Below are 21,941 nucleotides of genomic sequence, written 5' to 3'. Positions count from 1 at the left end.
CAGAACAAAAAGGAGAATGTAAATAGCTATGGGTAATGATTGGCTACTAGCAGGAAAAATCATAGAACATGCTGCCATCTTTTGCATAATATTTAAAGGTAGAAGCATCCTAGCTCACTTGTAAATTTTATTTAATTAATGCTTAGAGTAACAACAAGGTAGCCCATATAGAGAGTGCTGTCAAGTGTTTCAGGAAAGTGAATTTCCATAGAAGGAGGTCTCCGCTGAATAATTAATGTATGGGCGTTTTCATAAATGTCAGATTCCCACAGGAAGCAGGAACTTGACCCTCAGTAATAAACCACTTAGGATTCATTAAATATAAGCATCGTTCTTAAACTGTTTGCCATGGCATGTGAGCTCATCCATAATGCAGTATGTCGGTCTGAGCTGCAGCATAAAAGAAGGCTTGGTTTTCTGGTGGCTGGAATTACCCTGAATGTGTCCACTGCTTTCAGCCTGCCTCCACTATAGGTCATCCAGGTGAGAGATTAAGAAACCACTTGTTTGGCCCTTGCTTGGTTAAGTGTAAGTAGGGGTGTAGACCCTATTGAGAACTTTATCGGGATGCCTCAGTCTCAGCATGACTGATCTTTAGGACCAGATAATTCTTTGTTATGGAGGGTTATGCTGTGTGACATTGGATATTTAGCATCATCCCTGGCCTCCAGTTAGATGCTGGTGGCAACTGCCACCTCTCCCCCCAAGTTATGACAATAAACATATATCCAGACATGGCCAAAGGTCTCCTGGAGAAAGGCTCACCCTGAGAAGAACTGTGGTTCTACAGTTTATAGAGCTTACTGGACAAAGCTCCCCACTGACCTGGGTCCAAGAGACCGTAGCACCCACAGTCCCCTGGTCACTTTTACATTCACAGCCATCCATAGGACCAAATGTGTCTTGGCTCTTAAATAGTATCAAATGCCCCTATTGGCCCCACTGCATTCGTCACAGCAGCAGTGATTGTGCCATTAACATGAGGACCATTCACTCTGGTGCCCCTGGCTGCCTTGTGAGCCCCTTCATGCAGAAATGACTGTTCTGTTTCCCTGGTGCTGGGAGCAACCCCCACTGTGCTTCTGGATGTATAGGGGGGCTAGTAAATCACCAAGTTGTTTTCCTTTTCTCCCCCAGGAGTAATAAAGAGAGAGTAGGGGAGAAACAAATGAGCTCACCCATAGAAGATTTTTCTCAAACTGTTTCTAAAGTCTGAAAACAAATCACAGATGCTGCTTTCTTTTAATAGAATATAGATTTGATTTCTTGATTTAAAAAACATACTTTTAATTTGTATAGGCATGCAGGATGCCCACACACTGACTAAAAAAGGAAACTTGAATCTATTTGGAGAATCGCTTTGTCTACACAAAAGCAGAAACTGATTTGACTAATGAGATTTTTCCTATTTGATTTTTATTTAAACCAAAATGAGCAGTTATTTCTTGGCACCCCACAGTCATTGCCTCTGTGTTCTGCTAAAATAAAGAGGAGTTGATGCGCTCAGCGCAGACATGTCTCTGGGTGACACTGTGAAGAAAAGCGTCCTGGAGATTGCGTCCAATAACATAGTTAACTGGACTCAGCACACTTCACAGCGAGAGGCTGAACCTGCTCTGCTAGTTACTGGAGACCCAAAAGGTTCCGATTTTATCTGGTGACAATTCCACTTTTGCCTGTCGGTAACTCACACCCTGGCTTGAAAGCAGGCCGTTGCAAGTAACGGTTTCCCTCCAGTATTCCACTTTAACAGACATATTTTAAATGAACCAACCAAAGGAACCAGCAAGTGAAAAGTCTCTGTGGCTCAAAAACCTCAGTAAATCTTATTAATTCAGAGAGTAGAAGGCTTACATGTGCTAATTACCCAAACTACTAATTAGCTTTAATTATAAGCTTGGAAGGAAGTTGAAGTGTGTTGCGTTTGATAGTGCTGTTGACCTTTTCCTTTTCGGTGTACTTTGGGGGAAGGGTGTGGAGAAGCAGAAAAGAGGTGTTAGAAAATTCATCAGAGAGCAATTAATTTAGGCCTACTGCTGAATATGCTATGAATTAATACACCGATGCATATCAGGACATAAAGGTATTTTAATAGAGCCTTACCAAAGAGTGCCCCAGCCAGTCAAGAAAATATACTCATTTGATAATTTACTTCTTAGCTTGTCACTGTTGTTAACCAAGGGACAGGTTGATTCCAGCCAGATGGATATGGATGACTTCCTTAGTAAATTGTCAATAAGACGGGGTTGGCTTCGACTGATTTCAGAGAGTCGCTGAGAGGAGCTATGCTGGTAGACACTGGGTGAGCGGCTCACAGAGACCTGTCTCTTCCTGTAGTCTGTTGCTACTTTCTCTATCAACCACTCCCCTCAGTCTTCATTTTTTACTTTCTCTGAGCCCCTGCAGTCAGAAACCTTTGACCTGGCTAAGATCCCCTGTGCAATTTTCTTATGGCAAAACAGCTTTGCATCCATTATCCCCATTAGCACTAATGATGATGGCTTTTAGGAACGACCAAAGTAGCATCCCAGGCCCCAGACTAATGGACCCTTCCTCAGTCCCCAGGAGCTGTTTGACTAGCAATTCAACATCTATTAGGTTTGCCTGCTATAGCTTCTAAACCCTGCATCTCCTTCTCCTCTAGATTTGAAGATTCTTTGACTTGACTCTAATTTCTCAAAACTGATGTGTCTCTTAGTAACCACCAGAGGGATCCCATATAATGTGATAAAAATTATAATCAACATGGAAGAGCCACAACTCAGCCAGCATGTCCTTTTCTTTGAGACACAGGATCCCTCTCTCTGGAAAATGAGGAAGGCGAACAAAGGATGAGCAGTGTAGGAGAGGCCTCTGCTCGCTGCTTAAGCAGAAGGATCTCCAAAGAGGAAGGGGCAAGTCTAAAGATAAAGGGATCTGAGAGCTGAGCTTTCTTGTCATTTGGAAAAAAAAACAAAACAGTCCACAAATTAAAAAACCCTTGCCAAAAGAAAGAAAGCACTTTTTGAGTCAGTGGCAGTAGATGCTACTTGTTTCTGAACTTGTGTTCGAAGTTAAACTTCAGATACAGTAAAATTTCATTATAAGGGCTAAAGTATTTACCATTTTTTTAAATTGGTTTGTACAATTGTATCAAAGAGGGAAACAAGAGTGCTCTATATATCTGTTTGCTAGAGCTCCTGTAACAAATTACCACAAGCTGAGTGTTTTGAAACAACATAAATTTACTGTCTTTCAGTTTTGGAGGTTAGAAGTTGAAAAGCAAGGTGTTAGCAGGGCCGCGCTCCCTCTGAGGGCTCTGGGGAAGGAAGAATTCTTCCTTTCTCCTTCGTAGCTCCTGGTGTTTGCTGGCAATCCATGGGGTTCCTTGGCTTTTGGATTCATCACTCCGATTTCTGACTGTGTCTTAACATAGTTTGCTTTCTTCGGTGGGTGTCTGTGTGTCTCTAGACTCCCTCTCCTTATGAAAACATGATCATCAGATCAGGCCCATCCTGACCCAGCATCACCTCATCTGCACTAATAACATCTCCCAAAACTCTGTTTCCAAATAAAGTCACACTTCACGTTTGAATTTCTGGATGACACTGTGCAATGTAGTACACATTCTTGAACTATTTTTTAAAAGCATTTTTCAACTTTCAGTCCTAGATACAAAGCAGAGCTGAAATTCTTGTTCTAATATGATTTCTAGGTCATGGGATGAAATCCATTATCACTACCTAGAAAATGATATTTATGTGATCCCCTTCGATTTCGCCCCTGATTTTTTTTTTAATCTAGCTTCTCAAACTTATCGCCTCTCCTCTAAGCTGTTGTAAGGCTTGTGTCAGAGTGTTTGCAGTGGCTTTTGTGCATGAGCATCTGTTGCAGGAAGCACCAATAGGGAGTGTTGCTACTCTATAGTCGCTTTGTAATTTTATTGCCCTCAACTATCAGGTTTTATAGATTATCCCTGAGTTTACTGGCTCACATCACTGTAGCTACAGCTCAGAGGATCCCTGCTCTTCATATCTGCCTGGCTGCACTAATGACCAGCATGAGCCCCAGACCACCTCAGCAGATACCTGTACTTGAGGTCAGATATGCCCTGGTGGGAAGAAGATTTTCTTTGGTGTGTCCAGCAAGTTGGCAAACAAGTCTCAACAGAACAGGATTGGGAGAAGAAAGTCAAGAGGGAATCAGTAGGAAGGGCAAGTGTGCAGGATCTGAGGCTTAGCATTCCATAAAGTATGGCCACACAGGGCAGAGCAGCGGTGCTGACGAGGGAGGGCCTCAGGAGGCGGGTCCCTGAGCCAGAAGGCTGTCCTCCCAGCCCACTCTTGTGCCCACCACTCAGACTTCTAGGCCTGACCTGGATTCAAGTATCATGAAACTCATCACCAGCTCCCTTTTAAAGCATACTGCTCTGCAGTTTTGAGTTTGTTATAAAAACATCTGCTTCCCCAGAAAGTAAAGGCCACTTATTGTGATTCGATTCCTATGAAATAACCCCAACAGGCAAGTAAAATAGATGGAGAAAGCAGCTTAGTGGTTGCTATGGACTGGAGAGAGGGCACGTGGGCACAGTTTCCTTTGGGGGTAATGAAAATGTTCTGGAATCTATCTAGTTTAGTGGATGTACTGAATACCACTGAATTGTGTACTTTAAAATGACTAAAGTGAATTTCATGTCATGTGTTATCCACAACACAAAATGGGTGTCCTTCTCATCCACTCACTGCTCTTCATCTGCCCCATGAAACCAAACTGAAGTCTAAGTCCTCTCTCAGGGAGACTCCATTTCAGTTTCTTTTTTCTCCCACATCTACAGGCACCACCTGGCACCTACTCCTCTGATCATCCTGTCTTTCAAATGTTCATTCATCTTTGAAATCCCATATCCAGGGTACCTTCCACTTGATGTTTTCCCATTTTTTCTGTTGTCTTTCTAAAATGGCAATACACAGAGTGGGGTGCTGTGGCTGTGGACTGTGGCCAGCACAGGTGATGGTGGAATAATCACCTACTTTGACCTGGAGTTAGGAGCCCTGGATCCCAGCCTGGGTCATGACACTTAATTCACTGTGCAACGTTAACAAAGCTATTCAGGCCCCCTGGGCCTCTTTCTTCACCTAGAAAATGAAAAACAATAGGTTCTCTTTAAAGTCTTTTCTAAATTTCCAACTTCATATCCCACTGCCTTGCTCTGAGCCATATTCCAGTGGATGGCATCTGAACGTGTGTTCCTGTGTAGCAAGGATGCTGTACTACTGCTTCCTCCCAGGCCAAGCTCACTAAGACAGTGCATTTTTCTCACAAGTGTTACGACTTAGATCTTTACCCATTCTGCCCAAAGGTATGATATGGAATTGGGAGGCCAAATAAAAGATTCACTGAGACTGAGTAAATCTTATCTAATTAAATGTAGTACAACGTTCCAAAATTCAATTATAGATGTTCATTGCAATATCTAACCTATTTGTAATCTCCCCATTTTTCTGGGATTTAGAATCTGTGGGTATCCTCAAGCAAGTTCCTGAGTAGGGTTCTGGGAAGGAGGGGGTCACAGCTAGAGCCCATGATCACCCAGTTTGCTTGGAGACTTCCTTTCTGGTCTTTTTCCCAGCACCAGAGGTATGGCAGTGGCCTTGTTTATGATTGCTCTTTTCTAGAACCGAGTCTGGACAAATAGTAGAGGAAGGAAGTCATGTGATTTTCTGAGGGTCCTTCCCTCTATCTAGAGGTGGGGGTGCTCTGCTTTGGTGCTCGAAGTTTGATTTTGTTATTGTTCACCTCGGTGGTGATTTGGGTCTAGTCACTGAAGGACATCCCCACATTCTATCGTTGCATCAGTCCTGTCAGCTGGGGATATGTATCATTTGTTAATCTGCAATAAGTGAGCTGAGGCAATGACTGTGGATAATGAGACACAAGTGGGTAGAAAGTCACATTGGTTGGAATCTAGAAATTACATCTTTAAGGTTTGATGTTGCCATGACCAGTCTAACTGTAGAAATCAGATGGAACGGTGGAAAGAACACACAGTTTGCAAGTCTAAGAGCAGGACTAGGTTTCCTCCTTTTACTAGCCAGCCAAGTTTTTGCTTCACTTTTTCAGCTGCCTTATTTGTAAAATGGCAGCTCTTCAGGCTTAAATGAGGCTTGACTGTGTACTGACTCAGTAGTGGCCTGGCACTCTTCACATAGCGCTTCCTTGCCACTCTTCTTTGGTTGATTTCAAGGATCATGTGAGATAATCTCTATGACAATGTGTCCTATAAAACATTAAATGTGTTATCTGCTGAAGTGTTGAGGTGTGTCATGGTGAAAAGAACAAAGAGATTGGGGTGGTGGGAGGAGAGGACAGATGATTACAAGGAAAGTTGAAGTTATTATATGGTCTTGGACAGGCCTTCCTCACTTTGCATCTCCCTGTGTCATCATCGAAGTGAGTTGCATTAAATCTCCTTTAATATTCTTGTTGGAAATAGGAAAGTTGGGGGTCAGAATCACTCAAACAAGTGGCACAGTGCTTGACCAGACTTCATCTCTCTCTTTGCAAGTTCTGAAAAGATAAATGCCCACAGGCAAGAAACTTTGATTCTGTGCCCCGTGCAGTCTCCTGCTGCTCTCAGCTAGACAGACACCCTTTCTTCCACTAAAGACAGACCCAAACACAGCACTAAGCACAGCCCCCCTTGCTCTGCTTCTCCTATGCCGACACCAGACTCTTAAGGCTAGATCACCCCAATAACAGATAGTCCAGTCCTGGAAATACCCACACACCAACCTAGGATAAAGAATTGAGTGGTTTTCCCAAAACCTACAGCACAGTTGACCTGTGCCATTCACTCCACCTTTTCAAGGCTTGGGGGTGGGGGGAGTCATCAGCCTTGGTGGTTCCTGGAAGAAGGGGCAAGCAAGGAGGAGCTCAGCAAACCCCAGGTAGCAGTGCCTTGTTCCTCAAGGGAACATGTGAGATAAAGAGACAGATATTGACCCTAAAAGGTTATGATGCAGGAAATATGTGGCCCATTAAATTTCTTCAGATGTGACCTACCCACAGCAGCCCCTGTCTGAATTTCAATGTAGGAATGCCAGGAGAAGCTGTGGGTCTTTCTGGTGGATTCTGTCATTTCCTACTCCAGAGAACTAGAGACCAAGGATACATTGTGATTTCATAGTAGTTCTGGGAGATGTTTTCAAGGCCCTTCTCTGCTCAGGGACACAGATTATTTTATGAAGAAAGCCACACCAATGAGTCTGATACCACACTGCTGCTAGAAAATGCTTGACGGCCTTGCCCTCACAATCGGTCTGTGTATATCTATCACTACGCAGAATCTGTGTGCCCCCTGGAGTGTCGAATTTCTTGCGCCTCCTTTCATTGTGATATTCTACTTTAAAAAAAAAGTCTTTCTTTGAGATGTCTCTTGCTGAAGCAAATAGGGAGTAATTTCGTGGCAGATTCCCTGAGGCTATTTTGTTCAGGCGTGGTTGTCCAAGGCAACCAATAATAAGAAACTTGGGGAACAAAGTCCCTTTGTTTTGTTGGGTCACCTTTGATAGCTTATAAAGCTCAAGAACTATACTTAGCAGGACTCCAAGTGACTTTGTTAAGTGATGAGTGAGAAAAGTCTGACATCCTTGCACCTTTGGTCATATGCAAAGTATTTTCTTAAACTTCCTGCATCCACATAGCCTCACTTTCTAATGGCAATTGTGCTGCTGCCAGATCACATTCGGGGTTTGTTAATGCACAGGCACCAGCCCAAGGCCACTCATCATCGATGCAGGCTGCACAGCTCACCCAGACGAGGGCATCACTAATGAGTAGCGCGGAATGACATTAAAGGAGAAGCCTGGCCTGGCTCCGCACTTACCTTAAAGTCCTCACTCTTTAGTTTTCTTTGTCTCTACAAAATGGAAAAGATTTATCTCATTCCCAGCTATCAATTGGGGAGACTATCTAAGCCACTGGAGTCTAATTCAGATAATTAATGTATTGAGTTTTCAATTTAATGAGTGGGAGGGAAGCCTGCGTGTTTTGGTAGCTTTTAAATGTAGCAGAAACTCAAATGTTGGGTTTCAGGATTAAAGTTTATTATCACTCAACTAATATTCATCTAGTGCCTACTACACAGTGAGCCATGCAGCTAGTCTGGAGGGGGCAGAGGATGGCAAAGGGCCTGTGTGGCACCCAGCACAAGGAGGGCGCAATTTAGTACAGTAGGTACAATACAGATCCGTATTATTACAGTTCAAAGTAGAAAGTGTTTTTGCTTTTCTGTGTTTTTTTTTTTTTTTCCAGTAGGCTGTAATTTCAGAGGAGTGAGATTCTTTTGAATCTATTCTTGCTTTTCCCTCTCTTTTCACTGTTTCTAATTCAGATCTCCATTTTCTCCCCCTGGGATTGTAATGGTGACCTAACTATTGGGGCTCCTTCAGCATCTACTGTGCTGAGCAGTGGGAGGGAGGGAACACCAGACTTACAGCAGGTTTGTGTCTAAGTGATAGGCAGAGATAAAGTCCCTCCAAAATACAATATATAGCAAACTAAATTCCATTTATGCATGCATGTGCACAGGAGCCAGGCGATAGCAATGAGTGAAGAGAAATGAGCCAAGAATAAGGAGTTAAAAGGAGACTCGATAACTTGAGTGAACACTCAGGGTAATGGTTACTGAGCTACAATTAATTATTGCCAAGCAGAACAAGGGAGCCAGAGTTACTACATACAGAAAATGTTCTGTGTAAAATCTTTTCGTTTGTGAGTATTCGTCATTATTTATAAGTCTATTAAGCGCTGGATAAGCCACACAAAGCATTCAGAGGCCTGGGCTGATCTGGGGCTGCCTCCTGCCAAACTCTGGCTTATACTGTGCTGAATGTGGGGAGGCAGAAGTCACAGAGAACCAGGGGTCTCAAGGAAACTTTGTGGTAGGGGGAGAATGGGTATTTGATAGGGGTTTGGAAGAATAGAGGAAGTAGGACAAGGAAGGTTTAAGAGAGGAGAGAGTGAGAGCTAAGGCATAAGCATGGGAACCTGGAGGTTGTGTTAGAGAAGATCAAGGTCTCTGGTAGCTGAAGCCCAGAGCCTGAGCCAGGGCCAGGGGACCAGCCATAGAACCTCAAACTAGAGAGGTCTGTGAAGGCCAGACACCCCAGTGACTTCGTACAGGTCATTTAGCCTCTGGAAACCTCACTCTGTTATCTGTGTGTGAAGAGGTGCTGTGTACTTCCCAGCGTCATAGGACGGAGGGATCACGCACAGACAATGCCAGGTGCTATATCTGGCAGACGTAGAGGACGTAATTAACATTGGTTCTTCCTACAGTTTAATAAAATGTTTGGACTTCATTCTGCTCCCACTGTGGCACTAGAAAAAGACAATCATTTGTCTTTTCAAAGATAATTTTCACTTATTTATGGAAATAACTATTCAGAAATGTACAAAGGAGAAAAAATTAACAATCATCTACAGTTTTACACTAAGAATTCACCACAGTTAACATCTTGGCAGATTTGCATCTGTACTTGATTTTGTAAAACATGGTATCATATCCATCATAACAAAAATTGTTTAAAATAAGGTACAATAAAAGCCCCATTTATGTCCCACATAATTGTTTGGGGTATGAATCATTTTTGACAAACTTACAGGCATCGCAGGTAAACGGATGAATGTTTTCTATAAGGTATTGGGGTTGCTGTGAGGATGAAATAAGCATATAATGTCATTGGGCCAGGCACATTGTGCCTAATAAATGCTAGATCGTGGTAGTCAGCAGTGGCTACAGATGAGCAGGGACAATTGCGTCACTCTTAGAGTCGTTTCTGTCTAGGAGTTAGTAGCAGTCTAGTTTTCAAGTTGGACCTCAGATTGCAAGATCTTTTCATCCTCATTTGAGGGAAATATTCAGCACCTCTTTGTGGTAAACTGGGAAGGGGGAGATGATCTTGAGTCATGGTTTAGCACTGCTAGTTATAGACAGTGTGATATGAGATGAGTCACTTGAGCCCCTGCTTTCTTGTCGCAAGCTGAGAACTGTACTGTCAGCCTCCCAGGCTCCTTGGGACTTTCAAGAGCTGATACATGGAGTGCTGGGGGGAGGGTAGGTGTTCCCCAAATTAGTCTACTTCCTTGGGGTCTCTCTCCCCCTCCCTTTTTCTGACCCTCTATTGCTCCACTCCTTGAAACCAAGTGTTTAACACTCAGTAACCGACCATAATGCCCTTAGAAAGCACTTTACAGTCTTCCTAGTTCCACTTTAGACCTCCCCTCTTATTTCTGACTATTCCTCCGATCTTGATCTTAGAGTTAATGAGTATTGATTGTGACATCTGTGTTCACCAGTGGCCCAAGAAAGGGGGTGCGTGTGTTGGCTGCCTCTGGTTAACAGCTCAGCTGAAGGCAGACAGCAAATTAGCTGTTAGAAGGTGGTCCTTTGCACCTGAAATTCATTACAGATTTAAACCCATTTTGAAAATGCTGCTTTAAGTCTATGAACCAGAGTAAACGCCTGGGCCATTTGGTGAGAAACCCGTTTTGCTTAGTGATTAAAAAATCTTGCACTGCCTAGTTCCTTGAGCTTTGCTAAAATGTGCGATAGCTTCTTTTTATCATAAAGCAGGTGTCAAGAGAAGACTTTGTGTATGTTTATGATCATTATGTTGTATTAAAGAGTCGTATTGAGTTCCAGAATGAGGACAGGAATGCTGCATATTCCTCTACCTGCAAAGCAATTAAATTATTGTCTGACATGTTTATAACTCCAGAACCAGTAATCAGCTTTTGGTTTGAATAGGGGATGTGGTGTTATAATCCAGTGCTTTGCTGAGAGGTTCATTTTTAGCATTTGCATTTGATAATTTAATTTAAATAATACTGAGCGAGCACAGTTACACTTCTTGGCAATTGTCAGAGTAGTGGGAAAGAATGCAGGGCACAGACTGTTTTTTTTTTTTATAAATAATTTTGTATTCCTGAATGGTTTTTACGTCCTTGTTATTAACCTCTCCTGCCCTCACTGAATAAACTAGAAAATGGTAGTAGCCTCTAAAGTCACAAGTATTGTGTCTCTCTTTGTTCCCAATTCCCTCTTCCCATGGAAACAATATCTGAGCCATCTCTAAATTTCCATGAGATTGTGAAAGGCCTGCAGTGAACCATTAAGAAAAAAATCCCCCCAAAGGGATTTTTTATTTGCAAGATGCCTTTATGTATTAGAGATCAATTTTCTGATAAGATTCTCTATTCCAGAGAATATTTGGTAATTTTAGCAAAAGTAAGTACTTGCCACAGGAATAGTGAATCCCGAGTTAATGCCCCATAATATTACAAACTAAATGAAATAAATTGCAGTCTCTTCTCTCCAGCATCTCCCTCCAAAATGGTGAGTGATTTCAGGATTTTCTTTTATAGGACTTTACAGCTATCAAGTTTCTTTACAGAATTTGTTTACCTCAGGGCAAAATATGCTAATTGGCTTCCAGCCATGAATCCTTAGTGCCAACTTCGCATTGTTCCCATTCCCATCATTATCCTTCTATTTCTCAAGCTCCAACTCCAGATAGATTTTTCCCATGTGTTGTTGACTTGAAGACCATAGGTTAGAGAAAGGAAATGTATGTCTTCTACATGTTATTTTTATTATTTTCCCCTCCATTTCGCATGGCTTGGTAACCTTGCCCAATATGACCTGCCTAAGCCTTTCTCAAGCACCAAGTCTTGAATTCAGGAAGATCAAATGAAGTTGTCATTTACTGTGCTTTCCTGTTCCCTGCATATGCCTTGTCACCTAAAATGCTAATTAGCTGCAAATACTGCACAGGTCAGCCTATGCATGTCTCTAAGAAAGGCCCTTTTATTAGAGGATGGTGTTTTCCAACAGATGCTATCTGTACCTGAGTTAAAAATATTTTAGTGGATGTTTTGGTATTTCAGATTCCACTGGGAATCTTCCCAGGGAAGGAAATGGAAGAATCGGTGGAGATGTGCATCTTCCCTCTGGTTTATTTAGATTCAGCATGAGTGGCCATGCATAAACCTTTCAGGCAGCACACACACCAGTGTAGCTGGGGGTTAGCAGGGGTCTCCCTCCCATTCATATTTTAAATGTGTCCGGGGAGATAAGGTCTAGAATCTGTCCAAAAACCCTGTGAAAGATGTCTTTCCATTAAAGAACAGCCCTTACTCTCTGCCAGTCACAGTGCTAGACAGTGTTCAACTATAATCTCTTTCAAATCTCCCCAAAACCATAGACCCCACTGATCCTCTTCCAGATGCTGAAACTGGAGTAGAGGGGTCAGCTCTCTTACCTGTGGTCACACTGTCGGCAACAGAAAAGTGAGATTAATGTAGGTCTCCTATGCCAAAGTTCATGTTCTTTACACGCCCTCACATACTCCAGCTACTACCTCATGTGCATATGAGCAAATCTCCTGTCAGTGTAGAGTGCTGTTAGGCACATCTGTGAACTTGCCCTTTGTCAGTATTGCTCACCCCTGAATCCCTGTCAGTTCTGGAATGGTTAATTAGGAAAATAGTTGCCAGTGCCCAGTAGCTAGAATGATGTCCTACACAGGGTCTTGTATGTTTGAATCATAGGACCCAGAGGATCCATTTGGGCAGAAAGTAAGCCCTTGGCTTAATCTTCTTCCCTCCTGCTATCTCTTTTGGTCAGGTTTTACCCAAATCACACAGTACTGCACTTGAGTGTACTTTAGTTCATCTTAGTCTTTAGTGTTGGTGATTAAGCTAATGAAGTAGAGGTGATAAAACATCTCTGGGCAGCATAGAGTCCATCTCCTTCTGTGTGAACTGTTTAAAATATCTTACTATTGTAAGGGGGTTGATTCATGCCAATCAAAGAGGGAACTTGAGAGAAGTCTTTTGATTTGGAAGGTTATCATTCTGAAATACTGCCTGACGGAGTGGCTCTGTGAAATGGAGACATAGTGTTCCAGAAGCAATGACCAAAACACAAGTTGGCAGCTTCCGAGGGATCCTGAGCAATGATCCAGGCCAGTTTCATATACTGCCCTTGTGGAGTAAATGTTACACATGGAGTAAATGTGGAGCCTGATAAAACCCTGTGAACATAGATACTTTATCATAGCAAATGTAACAATTTTCATTTGTTTTAATTCCATGATTAGTTCTCTTAATAAAAATGTCTATTTAAGCTATTTAAGACACCCACTAAAAGTCTCTAATATTAATTTCATGGAAAAATTCCAACAGAACTATATTAGTTTTCCCCCCATTAAGGTAACATTATGGACTTTTAATGGAGCTCTTAGCTGTAATGGTTTTTATTGGCCTAATTATTAAATGAATTAAAATGTGTCTCCATGTCTACAACATTATGTAATAGTGGTATCGGAGAAAGAGGGCACACTACGATTGGTTACTGAGGGATAAAGGAGAAGCCCTAAATTCTACCTCCTTTATATACACACATAGTTCATCTAAAAGGAAAGACAAATAATACTCTAGATTCTTGGATGTATTTGTCTTTCTCTATTTAGGTAGTTTGTAACATCAAAATGCTGTGGTTACTGTGTTATGCTATTACATGCGGGGAACTTCTGTTTTTCTTGTCTGCCTATTCTCTTTTTTGATGATTTCCAAAAGCAATGTTAGAATTTTAGCAATGATATTAAATATATGATGGAATCTTTGAATTCCATTTTTGTAACTGATTTTTAGTATAAAAGTAATATGGTTAATAGTATAAATTGCAACCATGCAGAGGGAGGAGAATAAAATATCAAATCTTACTTTCCAGAAATACCATTGTTGAAAACTTGAAGCTGTTTTAGTATATTGATTTTTGGCTTCTAATAATAACTGGCATTTCTTTGGCACAGATGCAAATCTGTGACATGCTCGCCTCCAATCCCTGTGCCCTGTCCCAAAGCAGAGATCACTAAGGAATTGCTGAACTCTCACTGAGAACAGGACAGCTCTGAGTTCTGTCTCAGGATTGTGCTTTGGAAAAAAAAAAATATATCTGACATGAGTTCATATGGGAATAGAAATTTTGCATCTCTGATGTTCCCACAATTTATATTTTCATTGACACATGCATGTGAATCTCATTTGCTCATCAGAGAAATTCTGTGAGAAAAGAATGATCATTATCAGCCCTATTTAACAGACAAAAACCCAAGACTCAGTAAGGAAGGGACCAAATCAGGGCATGTAGCTAGGGAGGAATGAGTCAGAATGAGAAGATGCAGCACCTAACTCCTAGTGTACTGATCCTTCTATTGGTCTTTCATTCATTCACTCCACAAGTTTACAGTGAGCATTTGTGCGTGTCAGGCACGAGATGGTCAGCAATGCACACGCAGGCATGGTCTCTATCCTCAAGGAATTTCCATTCTGTTGGAGATAGATAATACAGTGACAAATAAGATGATTTAAGGTAACATTGGATAGTATGAAGAAATAAATTAAATAGAGAGAGCTGTTCTGTGGTGCTATAGGGAGTAGCAAGGTGTCTGTCAAGACTGACATTTGAGCTGAGACCCAATAGGAGTCACTAAAAAACGTGGGCACAGAGTGTCAAACAGAAGCAGAGGGAAAGGAGCTGACATAAAGGGCTCCAGGTTAGAGGAGTCCCAAGTGTTCAAGCGAGATCTTTGAATGAGTCTGGAAGAGAGAAGACAGGTGGGCTGGGCCAGTTCATGATCATGCATGACCATCATAAGGAAAGGGGTGGATTTTATTCTCCTTTTATTGGACGCCCATCACAGAGCAATGAAGGAGTGATGTAATCCAATGCACTTGGGTAGGGAGTGGAGTAGCCACTTCCTATCTCTACAACAGTATTAACCAACCAAGTCACGGGAAATAATTTTATTTTGATTGCAAACTCAAGTGAGCCATGTTTGTTGCAGATGTACACTTCTACCTGAAGGCGTGGCATCCCCTGTCTCACTTCTTGCCTGTAGCCAAGGCCCAAGATTAGGACCCCAGGGCAAGACACTCAACAGAGATTCTAGTAGAGGCAAAAATGAAGAAAAGCTCATTGCGTATTATATCAACAATTGGGTGTGTGGTGTTCTGAAAGGAGAGAGATAAATAAACCTGTTTTGATAATAAGAGAAGGCACATCTTGTAGCCACCCTGTTCAACTGAATGTAGCTCTGTTCTTAAAAGGGCATTTCACAGGCCTATCTTTAATATACAATTAAACTTAGCTTCAATGTTATTTTTGGTTACTTTTATCCTCATATCCTTTGAGATAGTCTCATTTATGTGAAAATAGTAAGAGTCATTGTTATTGTTATGCAGAATCATAACAGTTTGTTGAGTAATTTAACTGCAGGAGACACTGAGCTGAGTGCTTTATGTTGCATTCTTTCAACCCTTTGGGGTTGGTACTATTTTATGTCATTTTACAGATAAGAAAACTGAGTCACAGAAAGGTTATCTAATAGGTACCCAAGATCATACAAGAGTAGAGTCTGGGAGATTTAACTATAGACTCCTTACTCTAAACCACAAGTTTCCTCCCACATAGTGTCCAGTGGAATGGTGCGCACGCAGTTTGGAGTAAACTAGGAGTGGGTCTGAGCCTGTCTCGGTTTCTTCAACTATCCCTTAGGGGTTACGGTGGCACTTTCCTCAAAGGGTTTGGTGAGAGTAAATGAGATAAACTGAAAACATGGAGCAGATTATGCAGTGCCCAGCAAGTGCTCTATGGTCAGACCTGTTCCTCAGGCACAAGGCCTCTCTGCCCTGACACATGGATGTAACAGTTGAGGCAATTGACCAAGGATGTAGAGCCCTTAACACAGTATCTGATGTTATCCTTGACTTTCTGTAAATAATCCTTGTTATTATCTTGTTAATCTGAGAACAAATGATGTCTTGAATTTGTAACACCTATTTCAAATCAAAGTAACAATTGGGGAAAGCTTGTTTGTATCTCTTCTACATTTTTTCTTTATGAAAAAGAAATGAGCACCATTATTGATGCTGTGAATGTGTCCAAAATTGAGTTCCAGTAATGCTAATGGGTTGGCACATTTTTGCTTCTGTCTGATGCTGTTTCTGAAGGAGCCATTTGTCATATAATGATAAAATTCAGTGCAAGACCTTTGAAGGAAAGTGATGTCTAATAGTTTGAGTCAACTTCTGACAACAATATGTTCTAGAGAACTACAGATGTTCTCAAGTCACATAATATTTCTAAAAAATTCCATGTGATATTTGTCTGATCGAGCATCTGGCATGATGAGGGGAGTATAGTTTTTTTTTTTTTTTTTCATGCTTGAGAAAACATCTTTGGCTAAGTTCATGCGCAGTACTCTGCACATGTGGCAGTGATATTAATTGTTCCCAAAACTATGTCCCCCATTAAAGAATCCCTCCCAAAGGTTCACATAAACATGAAATACAGCTGGTAAATGCTATGGGCTGTATCTGTCCCTCTTTGGACAGGTTCAAGCTAATAGTACCACTAAATCTGAGTGAGAATAGAAGACAGTCTTTGCCTTCACTGGGTCTTTTTCCCTCTGAAGTCATAATCTTGTTAATGAAAATAAGGGAGAATTTGCCTTCATTTTTCAAATGAGGGAATCAGGCAAACACTGTACTTCCACAGGTTTCCAAACGTTCGGTCAACTCTTTTTTGTGAAGTCCTGTCCTTTAATTTGACCAAAGTCCTATGAAGCTTTAAATTAACCTCTGGTGATGTTCAGAAGGAAATCCTCACTGAATTCTTACAAGGGCTGTGCCCCCCCGGATGGCAGCAGGGGAAAGGGAAGGTGAGGGTTTTTTGGTGAGCACTGGGCTGGAAGCTGGAAGGTTCAGGTTTCCTCTGCCACTAATAATGTGACCTTGAACAAAGCCTGGGTCTCCTTGTCATCTAAGGTAAAATGAGGCACTTGGACAAAGGTTCGCTTCACACTTTTTCCTTTGACCTTCCTCTCTTGAGACTAACAATGTGCACATCTTTCTGGTCTGTGGTGAAGAAAGGCTGCTTTGGTATTTGGCATCACAATTTTCCTGCTTTATTTTTGATGAACACTTGAAATAGAAGTCCCGACACTGAGCTCCTCGAAAAGACTCTAACATTGTATGCATAAGCTTGAGGACAGGGGAATATTTAAGAGGTAGGGGAAAGTTTTGTGATTTTCATTTATTCAGTGAATGTTGAATACCTATTCTCTGCCAGCTACAGAGCTAAGCAAGGGAAGTTGCATGGTGATCTGGGCAAAGGCAGTCCCTGACCCTCAAGACCTCCATTATAATCAGAAAACTCTAGACACAAGGAAATGGGCAATCACAGTGGAGTAGTGCAGAGGAATGGTAGGGTCCGGTGCAACACCAGGTACTATACAAAAGCTTGAGAGAGAGGCTCAGTGCTCACAGGCCCATCAGCTATTCGAGGGAGTTCATGACCTAAAAAAATAAGGGGGGAGATAAGAACCTGCAAACCAAGGAAATGGAATTGGTGTGCACTATTGTATACCAGGTGGACAAATACATTTGAGTGTTAATCTATAACTAATAAGGCATTCAGCATTGTAAAGCTTGGTTTAAAGATTTTTAGATGATTGTGCACATTATTGTCACCATTGTAACTAATATATGTTGAGCTCTTGCTAAGCATGTAACATCAGTGATCTCATTTAATTATCACAAAGAATCCGTGAGGAGGTGGTATAGGACTGCTTTACCCAGGAGAACACAAGCACTTGTGGACATTATCTGTTCAAGGTCTTTCAGCCAGGAAAAAAAAAAAAAAAAAAAAAGCAAAGCTGGGAATTAAATCAAGGTCTGGCTTGTTAAACTTAGCACTAGTATATATTTTCATGATTTTTGGATCACAGAGAGGGTATACCTGGAATCCTCACTTCCCAAACAGGTTGGAAAGTCATGTTTTCTTGAATTATTTTACAAGGTGACCAGGCTTTAGATTTAAAAACAAAAATCAAACATCTGCTCCATCTGTTCCTCCCCACCGTGGAAGGCATTCATTCTCTCCTAGGCAGGTTTTGAGAGGCCCTCAATTATCAGCTCAAACAGAGAAGGTTTAATACACCTATCTGTGGCCCCAAAACAGTCACAGAGTTCAAAGAAGAAGCAGAGCTCTAAGGGGCTTATTAACAATTTAATATTTACAAAGAATGTGGGATTGTTAATTCCATTTGCTACAGAACAACCGTCATTATGATTAAGACCTAGTCCCCGCAGGAATGCAGAAATGTGAAATCCGTTTTGTGACTGCACAGCTCCCACTGTCTTTTCTAAGCTGCCGTAAGATCCTCATCATATGGCTGAGTGCCATCCTCTTTCTCTTCTGGTTGACCTTGACACCTCCGCTTGAGCATCTGTATGATCTTTTACTTTATGGAAGTTTGATCCAAATGATACAAAGCCCCCCCGAAATAGTTCTCATTGATCATATTACCCACAGAGCACTTGGGCCCATGGAAATGTCCTTGCCCCAGAAGTACGCTGGCTTATTCATTCAGTAAGCTTTGATGGTGGCAAGTCTGAACTAGGCCCTGCGGAAACAGGAACGAATCAGTCCTGTGCTCTCGAGATGCCATGGTCAGTAGACCATCGTGTAAGTGAATTGAGAGCCTCTTTGACTCTAAGTGACAGAAACCCAACTCACCCTGCTTTAAGGAAATGAGGAAGAATTTATTAGCTCATACAGCTGAAAAGTGTGATGCAATGGTAGAGCTGACTCAGGCATGACCGATCGAGGGCCACATGAAATACCATTAGTCTTTGTGTCTCTGCTTTTTTCAGGCAGCTTCTCCCCAAGGAAGGAAATGTGAACTGCAGCAGCTTAAGGCTCCCCATATACAAGTTTATAATGGACATTTATTTTTCCGCAGCAATGCTAAAAAATGTGTACCGAAGACGAAGACTCTGGCCCAACTTGAATAAATTTACATTCCTGAATCAAAAATCTGTGGCCAGAGGGTTGTTGCCCTGAGAGAACAGATTTGGATCTGAACCCACCCCTGAAGCCAGTAGAGATGAGATAAATCCCATCTAACACAAGGAACAGAATAGGTCCCCAGAGGAAAAAGTGATAACTTAAACAGGAGGAAAGCCAGTTTACAAAAGACAAAAGTTGGGATAAAGCATTAATGATCCCAGAAAAAAGTGGGGCGAAAGCTCAGAATTTCTCCCCAGAGAGGTTGACAGAGCCCTCAAGGATGATTGCCTGAGTTAAAAATCAATTGTACTAGGAGTGTGGTCTGGGGAGTAGTTTTGTTTTGCTAATGTTTTAATCAGAATAATCTAGGAAAATGACATCTATTTGAAAAAAGTTTTCATGGCATCTGCCAAGCATATGCAGGAACCAGCCACATTAGTGCTGGGACTCCAGCGATGGACAAAATAGGCACTATTCTGCTCCTCGTGGACCTTACAGTGCAGAGAAGAGACAAACTTTAAGCCAGTAATTCAAAAATGATAAAAATAATTTTCCTTTCAGAAGTGCTAAGAAGATCACTATGCGAGGGAGAGAGCGCACCCGTGTCTTGTGTTTCAGCTTTCCAGACCCTAACATGGAAAAGAAAATTCTATGTCTCTCTCTCACCAACCATATAGTAATATAGGAAGGAACACACAGATGAGTTCATTTATGCTCACTGAGATTAATACTTTCTGTTCATTAGCAATCAAATATTACAGGAAGGTTTACATCTTATTCTCACTTAACTCACTTTATTTTATTTATTTATTTATTTTTTATAGAGGCATGTTTTATTCATTTTTTTCTTTGTTTGGTTGGTTATACATGCACTGGGTACAGTCAGAAGCGTGGGAGGGTGAGAGAATTCACCAGAGCGGGGAGCAGAGCAGGCAGAAGGACCGAAGTACACTGCTGAGGGGAGCAGCGGGCGGCAGGAGAGGTCTGCGCGCCATGTGGGACCCTCTTCCGGTGGCCGGGGAGCAGCCGGGGATCGAACCGGCGTCGCAGAGGCCGCGGGCAGCTTCGCAACCCAGCGCTCAACCGCTGCGCCACCGTGGAGGCCCCACTTAACTCACTTAACTCATACACACATGCACACACGCGCACACACACACCACACACACCCAGCAGAAAACACCTCAGAAGAAAGATTAAAAATTGGGGAAATTTCTGTTCTTATGGAGGCTGACTCATAGACTACCTCCTTAAAATACATCACTTTGATACTGCACACACAGTGAGCTTGTCCTCACCTTCTTAGTATTCCGAACTCAGTGCTTGCTTTCCTTTCTACGCCCAGTCTCCTTAATCCACTAAATCTATGTTCAGCACAAAACACTACCATTTGCCTTTTATTATTTCTTTCTATCAAGCATTTGGGATTCAAAAAAACACTCTTTGATATGGAAGCAACTAAACTCCGAAGATGCTGCTTTTAAACTACTGACTATTACTCAATAATTTAAATGATTATACTGTTTAGAAGCTAATCTTATTATTTCAAAAAAAAAAAAAAAGGTTCCATTGTAGAAACTGCCCTCGTAGGCATTTCAAGCAGAAAGGAATGTACTTGCCCATTTGTTCACTCCTGAAATAGCAATGCTTAGCAGATAGGAGACCACAGCCATAAATGGCATTGCTGTGATGAAATGATTCTGACAATGGAAACCTGGGAGTGAGTGATGGGAGCTGAGCGCCATGTTTGTGTAGATTCATTTTCACACATTGGCTTCAATTCTTTATTAAATGAAAGCCAGATGCTTATGGTTAACATTTTTTTAATGGGTTCATTCTCCCAGGTAGCTCATAAAATGCCACTAATAAATCACAGGGCCCTTCTTAACAAAATTTCAAGAGACGCTGTGATGTTGCTGACGTATCAATGAATGAAGAGGCACTGGGAACTAGACTCACCTTTTTCAGAAGCCTCCATACTCTCTCCTCCATGCTTTACCAGGTGAAGACTGGAAAAGGTAGCTTGGGATAAATGCCTAAGTGTCACAGCTAGCAATGTGTCTTCCACAGGACAGAGTGAGTCACTAAGAGAAAAATATCCAAGTGATTTAAAAGATACCATTTAAATTCTATTAGACATTTTTTTTAAATAAAAGGCAATGAGTTAAGTGAGAATAAGATGTAAACCTTCCTGTAATATTTGATTGCTAATGAACAGAAAGTATTAATCTCAGCAACCAAGAGAGAAAAAATGCATAGTGTTTTTCATTAAATCAACTAAATGATTAAATGAGTTAGTCAGTAGAAACCATTTTAATTTTTGGAATGTGAAATGTGCAGCTTGTAACAAATAAATTCAAAGCACCTTTCTAAGCAGTTTTTGACCATAAAAAAATGGGGGTTATAAAGATGTTTGGTATTTTCTTCTTTATAGATAGTCAATATTTTAATGCAGTGACATTAATTGTGCGGAATGAAATGCCCCTACTATCTGGGCTTAAAAAAAGTTGGCATCCAGTGCAATGTCCCTAATGGATCTTCAACACTATAACAAAATGATTGATTGTTGTTGTAGTCATTTTAGCAGCTTTCAGAGCTGTTATATTTTTAATTAAATTGGCTGTGAATTTTGTAAGTGGCAAAGGTTGATAAACTGGCGCTTGCCACGCTATTTCTATTCTTCTTAGCGTGGCTGTCATAGTTGGTACATTTATGTGCATAATCTTCTTAACATTCCATAAGTCTCTTTGGTCTCGGGCATTGATCTGCAAGATTGCTTGCTGTATAGAACTGGGAGAAAAACATAAAAATTCATTCAGCAGAGCACACGGTTCTGGGACATTACTTGGTAGACTGAGAGGAGATCTGGTCCTGTAACAATCCTGTGAGTCAGTTTACCATCCTCCCTTTTTCTTCCTCATCAAAGAGAGAAAGCAGACGTGGATGGCAAGTCAGGGAGCCAATTCTTTCACCAACTGGTTTAAGAATCACCTCTGCCTCTGGGCCACGCCCTGGGCTGGGTGCTGGCGACAGGAGAGTGAGTCTA

The 21,941-nt window shown here is 41.6% G+C and overlaps 1 protein-coding gene and 1 long non-coding RNA gene across 15 annotated transcripts in view; one reads left to right on the top strand and one right to left on the bottom strand.

The window, feature by feature from the left end:
* FHIT (fragile histidine triad diadenosine triphosphatase) overlaps positions 1-21,941 on the top strand; it is a 1,313,834-nt gene that overhangs the window by 1,235,067 nt on the left and 56,826 nt on the right. The gene's annotated exons all lie outside the window — the stretch shown is intronic.
* LOC119230640 (uncharacterized) overlaps positions 16,762-21,941 on the bottom strand; it is a 587,338-nt gene continuing 582,158 nt past the window's right edge. For all 4 annotated transcript variants that reach the window (XR_008551838.1, XR_008551837.1, XR_008551844.1 and 1 more), the window contains 2 exons: positions 20,855-20,979; positions 16,762-17,403 (listed from right to left, as the gene is read on the bottom strand). This is a non-coding gene — a long non-coding RNA (uncharacterized LOC119230640). The remainder of the gene's footprint in view (positions 17,404-20,854; positions 20,980-21,941) is intronic.

Source organism: Talpa occidentalis, unplaced genomic scaffold (genome assembly GCF_014898055.3).
Source record: "Talpa occidentalis isolate TD23 unplaced genomic scaffold, MPIMG_talOcc4v2.1 talOcc4.10, whole genome shotgun sequence".
NCBI lineage: Eukaryota > Metazoa > Chordata > Mammalia > Eulipotyphla > Talpidae > Talpa > Talpa occidentalis.
This window is presented reverse-complemented; position numbering and strand designations above follow the sequence as displayed.